Here is a 7,413-nt window from a genome sequence, read left to right on the forward strand (position 1 = left end):
AAAAGTTATAATAATGATAAATATATGAATTGATGATAATAAAAAATAAAATAAACCCATAAAGTATGTGAAATCTAAAATATAAATTATTACATTACAATGATGTAAGGAAAATATGGAATTACTTAAAAGCAAAATAATAAAACATACCATATGTTTTGAGCTGCATCCAAAATCTCAACATAGATACCTCATTTCCCTCAAGTGAAAAAAAAAAAAACACTATTTGACCAGAGCCCAAGTGAGCAGCCATGGGAACTTCACAGGTAAGCGTGTTGTTTCCCTCCCTCCCTGTTGTCTTTCTGCAGATGGAGATGGAGTTTTAGGAGGACCAGCAGCTCATCTTGTGGCCTGAAGCAGCAGGAGGGTTTCCCAGCCCTTAGGAGGAGCGGCTACTCCCAGAGAGCCTGGTTCCTCTCGAGGTTTCTTCCTTGCCGCTGTCTCCTCTAAATCTGAACCAGACTGAATCAGAGCCCATCTCCTATATATATTTTAATTCTAATTGGGCACTGAATTGGACTGGAACTCATTGTGTGTGTGTTATTATCATGACTTGGGGATGGGTTTGTCTGTGTTCACTTGGCTTGCTCTCTGGGAAAGACTTAAACTCAATAAATAAAAATATATGTGATTATTGTATTTACTCTAATTTCCTTTTTATGAATCTATTGTCTAAATGGACCTCAGTGATGTGTAATTTTCAGTAATTTCTCTACAAAAACACTTAATATTCAACATTAGAGTCATGCAAACTAAAGAAAAAGAAAAGATGAAAAACAATCTGGTGTGGTCACACAGGAGTTGTGTTTATATGCTACTAAACAGTTTATTATTTTATTTTGGAGGAAACTTTCTCCAGCTGACTAAATGTTACATTTCTAGTGATAATAATCAAAACTTCAGTTGTATTCAGGAACATTTCATACGAGACATTTTGGAGGAAACTTTCTCCAGCTGACTAAATGTTACATTTCTAGTGATAATAATCAAAACTTCAGTTGTATTCAGGAACATTTCATACAAGACATGCAGTTTAAAGTTCTCTCATTAAAAAAGTTAAAACAGGAAATAAACAAATAAAATAGAGGTAAAGATCAGTGGCCTATAGTCTAGCAATCCTTTTAAAAGATTCACTAATCAAAAAAAGACATTTAAAAGCATAAAAGGTCTTTTAAAAACTGCATATATGACTCCATGTGAATTAAGGAATATTATAAGAGGTGGTGCTAGATAAAGGCTAAGTTAAAGTTTTTAAGTTCTGAAAAATTCAGCAGACTGTCTCTAATATCTTTGGATAGGCTGTTCCACAGTTTGGGAACATTGTATGAGATATAATGAGATCTTCCTGCGTCTCAAACGACCCACGTGCGCCAGTAAATGTCATGGAAACAGAATGACCGTCACGTCATGTAGGCCTATATAAATGCCCGCAGACCCGTCATTTCTCACTTTGCACTACCTGGACCTGGACATGAGCTGAAAACCTCTTGACCCAAACTGTGGAAAGCTAACTTTTGGAAACTTCTAAAAAGCGGACCTAAGAGCGAACAAAACAACTGCTTCACGCAACTTTTGTGTTAAACCCGAAGAGCCTGAAGTCTTCAGTGGACCACTGGTCGCTGAGGACCACCTGCTGTCAGGGCCTACCACCCAGGTGGACGCTAACCCTGCAGGTAAAACAACTTTTAATTAAAAATTAATTCAGTTTAATTTTAAATTGTTTCTATTGTTTTAGTTCTGATATAATTAGCTAGTGAATAGTTTCATTTTAAAGCTTTATTCATCTGTGGGGAAAAAAATTACATTTGCGAAATTAACGCTGACTACGTCATCAAAAACACAAATTGTGGGGTAAAAACTTTCAGTCGACGATTTCTCCGTGGGAAATTGTTATTTCTTGGGGGGTGGGGGTGATATATTTCCCGGGGCGGGTGTGGAATGTGTCAACAAGTAGTGTATTGGTTTGAAAACATTGTTATTTTGATTTGAGGGCATCAAAACTTCCAAATTGTACATTGAAATTACTCAAACAAAATGTCGATCGGTCAGTTTTTTAAATAATAGCAGAAATATGCATTAGTTGGGCACCATGGAAATGATGGAACTATTGTGGACGCACGTCATGACGTCATCGCGTACCGGTGGAACTAAACCTACACTGAAGCTTGACTTATCTGTGTTGTAGCCTATGTGGAGCTGATGCAGAAACATCTCTTCATTTTTGTTGCAAAAGTAATCAGATTAAATAGATACATCTTTTTAGATTTTTCCCACAATACTCAAGCACTTTGATGTTGTTTAGTTGAGGACATAAAGTGAAGTCTGACTGAATGTTTTTGGACCTTCAACCTGAGGAACTGTATGGGATTGATTGTTTGTGTGCGTGCTGTGTACAGGATGTAACCATTTCCTGCATGTACCATGTCATGTCTTCATGACAACTGGAATAACACTTATTCTATTTCCATGGTCTGGGAATAGGTTTTTTTTGGGTGGAGAAACGCTGTTATCGTGCATGTTTTAGCTACGGCTTACTCTGCGTAATGGGTTGGTGCATATGGTGCAATAGACAAAAATTAAATTTATACAGCATTTTTTTTAAAAATACCAATAACCCCTTACTGTTTTTAAAGATTTGTTGCTGTGACAATATGAGAATCAAATGTCTAAAATTTCTGCATTTGAATTTTGATAACTTTTTTTCAGCATACTCAGAATATTTATTTGTCTATTGGCATTAATTAATCTCTGGCATTGTTTTATTTATTTTCATCCCTTATTTTTTCTATTTATAAGCTTTTTGTGTTGTTTTTGTTATCAGTCCTATATTGGGTTGTGTACTTGTTTGTGTCTGACCTGATATTTACTTAAAAAAGAAAACGCAGCATATTGCAAACCGTGGAGATTTTTGTCAACATAAAGTTACAATACATTGGTTTGGTCCTATAAATGCTCCTGTAAGGCCTCCTTCAAAAGTTAATTCTGTTAATTGATGGACTGAGTCATTAATTGTTTTTGAGGTCTGTATCTGGTCCTTGCAATTTCAATTGTGATGGTTTATGTACCCCCCTCCCCATTTTCTTATTGTTGTTGCTGCCATTCACGTCTATAGAAAGCTTTGGGGCTCTGAAGGGAACCTGAACCTTCTTCTTCTTGTCCAATAATTAAGATTGTGTGCCTCATGATTTGATTTGATAAACACATCTATATTCTCAAAAATGTTTAGTTTTCAAACACAAAATTGACATGATTTTTTCCCCAAGTGACAAAGAAGAGCAAATAATGGTTATCATTAAAACTCACATTTATGAAGATCAATCAGTTCTGACGCCCTCATCTGCTCAAAATAACAGAACTACACATTATCTGATATTGCTGTTAAAGGGGAAGCTCCCTCTGTGTTAGTGACATGTGTAGTGCTGTAGCCATATTATCATATTCCACATTTCTTATTTATAACTTTAACTTTTATTGCTGCTTTTGCAGTTTAAAGTTAATGTGACAAGAAATCTTTAGAAGTACAATTTTCAGGTGCTCATTTTTCCCCCTCAGGTGGTGCTAATTTCATCACTGCATCTGCTTCTGCATCTGCATTTGTGTTTTATTAACTGTCACACTGTTAGCGTGAGAGTCTGCAACATTCCAGCCAACTTGTACTACAGTTACAGTTTAAGCTGAAAACGTATCCGCAAGGATGTTTGAACCACCTTTCTCCCAGCAAAAGGTTTGTTTTGACAAAAAGTGTTTTATCACCTCCTTATACACGGTCGCCCATAAAATTGGAATTATTTTGTTTTTAAACACAATCCTCAGTTAATTGTGGTTTCATTTAATTAGAAGAAATTGATTAATACAGTTTTGAGAAGATAAGAGTAGGGAGTAGCTGCCTGTGAGGACAAAAGCTACACATGCCCTGTTGAGGACCACCTGATCTTTAGGATGCAGAACACCAGAACCTGTAAAAGGTGAGGTGAGAAAACACAGCAGCAGCTGACACCAGTTTTAGTCTCCTCATCCATCACTCATTTTACACTGCACATACAGACTAGAGACGTTGCTTGTCATGTCAATGTGATTTGAAATTCATCTGGTCCACTTGTTCCATTGTCATGACTCATGTGGCGGAATTTTTTATGTAAGTTCCCTTTAATACAGTTGTGGTGCCCAGTCTACCAGACAGGAAGACTTCAGCAACCTGTCTCTTAATCTTGCACCTGGAGGTTCAGTCCAGCAGATGCTCCAGGATTACCTAATGGTAAGATCCAACTGTACCCCTTCAATGACAGCACAACATGGCTGTATACGTGTGTGTAGTTATCCATATATATAAAACTGACAGAATCTTGTCTCTGTGCTGTTCAGGAGACGGAGCTGGACTTCCAGTGTGAATGCGGGGGCAACAAATCTGGCCAGCAGTCCCGTTTCTCTGACCTCATATTATATCATGTTTATTTTAGTCTGGCAAGCGTCATCAATCATCTAGGCTCTGGAGGGAATGAAGGTAGCATGATCACATACTGATTGTCAGACTGTCCCATTGAGTAGCATTCTGTCAGACACATTGGAGACACATAACTGTCTGTTAGAGTAAGAAACATCTGTTTACACTTACACACCTTTTTTTTAACTGACAAGCTTTTGAGGAATGATTGTTTATTAGGGCCACGGGGCAATCTCGGGGCTTTGTTATACTGTGGATTTTTTCTTCTTCCTCTTCCGGACACAATTTCATCCCGCTACTAGGACAAATTATACATCAAAAAGTGCTGTTTGATCGGGATCGGTGTGCTATTACTTTTCTCTACGGAATACAAATGCCCAAAATTTTGCATTGAAGTGAATGGGACGGCTGAAAAAAAATCAGCGAAAAATAACAATAATTTGAGATTTTCAAACGTCTACTTCTCCGGCATAATTTCACCTAGAGACTCCATTTAAACTTTAAACAGTAGACACAAGTCTTGTGTATTGGTGTATTAATCCACGTTTCGATAGGTCATATAGTTTTTTATCAATCCCTGTTCAATGACCTTGGTCATTTTTGGAGAGGTTCTGAGATTATAATGGGTGTGTATTGCACGGAATGAAACAAAATGTAGATCGGTCAGTTTTTTAAATATTAGCAGAAATATGCATTAGTTGGGCACCATGGAAATGATGGAACTATTGTGGACGCACGTCATGACGTCATCGTGTACCGGTGGAACTAAACCTACACTGAAGCTTGACTTATCTGTGTTGTAGCCTATGTGGAGCTGATGCAGAAACATCTCTTCATTTTTGTTGCAAAAGTAATCAGATTAAATAGATACATCTTTTTAGATTTTTCCCACAATACTCAAGCACTTTGATGTTGTTTAGTTGAGGACATAAAGTGAAGTCTGACTGAATGTTTTTGGACCTTCAACCTGAGGAACTGTATGGGATTGATTGTTTGTGTGCGTGCTGCGTACAGGATGTAGCCATTTCCTGCATGTACCATGTCATGTCTTCATGACAACTGGAATAACACTCATTCTATTTCCATGGTCTGGGAGTAGGTTTTTTTTGGGTGGATTTTCAAACGTCTACTTCTCCGGCATAATTTCACCTAGAGACTCCATTTAAACTTTAAACAGTAGACACAAGTCTTGTGTATTGGTGTATTAATCCACGTTTCGATAGGTCATATAGTTTTTTATCAATCCCTGTTCAATGACCATGGTCATTTTTGGAGAGGTTCTGAGATTATAATGGGTGTGTATTGCACGGAATGTTCGTGTCACAGTGTGTGATGTCATCGCTCAGAGTGTAGAGGGAGAGAAAAAATTGTCAAAAAATAAATTTGAAAACTGCGCTCCAGGCTGCAAATTCCACTCTACAGAAATAATTTATACATAGAAACATAGGAAAATGTGTCTTCTCACTCACAATCCTCTGGTAAAGCTGTCAGAGTTATAGTTTGGGCGTAGGATGCACAGATGTGCCACCAACACGCACCAACAGCCCCATTAACTCCAATATTAAAAACGCAGGAAGATTTCTGTAGAAAAGCATATTTAACAGTTTTTTAGATCGCTCTAACAAAGATATTTCTTCATTTTTCTTCACAAAAAACATATGTAGCTGTTCAGGAAGAACTCAAGACACTTAAGGTGAAGTCGGATCAATGATAGGTATTATGGTTTTGCCAAAAATGCTTTCTGTTTGAGGACAGAAATTCCAGTCTGTCCACCTCTGGCTGCTGTCACTGTTTCGGGACCTTCTACAGGTGGCAGTTAATTCTGTCGATTGCTCTGCTCTGATTGCCTTTGATGTGATTACAGTTACAGATACGCACGCATGCACACATGCGCGCGTAAGCGTGCACACTCCTCCAGATACACATGCTTCACACACACACATACATTTTGAGGTTAAAGGGCATAGGTTGCTGTATAAATAAATACTTGACAAAGGAATGCTTGTTGTAGGTGTGCTCCTTGTATATTATATAGTATCATAACATTACTAGTATTAATTGTTTGAAATCTCTGAAGAATCTCATCATAGTGTACACACACCGGCAGTAGCCCCCGTGGCCCTTTCAGAATTTCCCCAGAGGAAATTTTCTAGTTTTGAATTCTATTATTTTTTCAGTGAATTGTAAGTTAACCTACACCTTATGATTTCTCTACTATTATAGGACACTATGTAAGTGACGGGATGTACCCAGAAACGCAGCTGGACAACCTTGCTGACCTCTAGCTCACCTATAATGACGCAAAGGTCACAGAGACAACAGGGGCTTCCGTCTGCGACATAGACTGTATATAAATGGTCTGCGAACAACGCCAGCTAACGGCCTACATCCTGTTCTACCAAAGACGGGTAAGAGGCAAGACTGTCAACCAGACAACAGACTCTGATGTTGTTTAAATATAATTCACAAACACTTTGCTGTTTGCTTGTTTTGTTTTAAGGTGCTTTATTGTAATAGGTTGCTCTCATATTGTCTGTATTTTCATGTTGTCAAATTTGTATTTTAAAGGCCCATCTAGAGACAGGCATTGCAAATTAGCTTAGGCTATAACTGTGGCATTGCTACATACTTTTCCCTATACAAATAAACATCAAATAAATAATATATAACATGTTACGCCTAATTGAATTTAGAAAAAAAGTCAAATAAAAGCACTGTCTGTAACTCATTTGATGAGACCACTAGAAGGCGCCAAATTAAATATTTTCAAAATCTACACAATACACATGCACTATACCTATATCTATTTCATTAAAAAACACACATAAGAGAACTTCAATTTAAATTTCAACAGATTTGAAAACACTTGATGTGCTGAGTTGGGAAACAAAATGCTGCTTTTTAATGAAAGACATGGAGAAAAGACAAAAAGCCATCACTGAGTTTTCTGTTTTATTGATATACACTACTTT

The 7,413-nt window shown here is 37.3% G+C and overlaps 1 long non-coding RNA gene across 1 annotated transcript; it reads left to right on the forward strand.

Moving 5' to 3' along the window:
• The first annotated feature begins 1,336 nt into the window (after positions 1-1,336).
• Positions 1,337-4,454, forward strand: LOC131984350 (uncharacterized). Its single transcript, XR_009395566.1, has 3 exons — positions 1,337-1,673; positions 3,553-4,255; positions 4,363-4,454. It is a non-coding gene; the product is annotated as an uncharacterized LOC131984350 (long non-coding RNA).
• The last annotated feature ends 2,959 nt before the right edge of the window (positions 4,455-7,413 follow it).

Source organism: Centropristis striata, chromosome 2 (genome assembly GCF_030273125.1).
Source record: "Centropristis striata isolate RG_2023a ecotype Rhode Island chromosome 2, C.striata_1.0, whole genome shotgun sequence".
NCBI lineage: Eukaryota > Metazoa > Chordata > Actinopteri > Perciformes > Serranidae > Centropristis > Centropristis striata.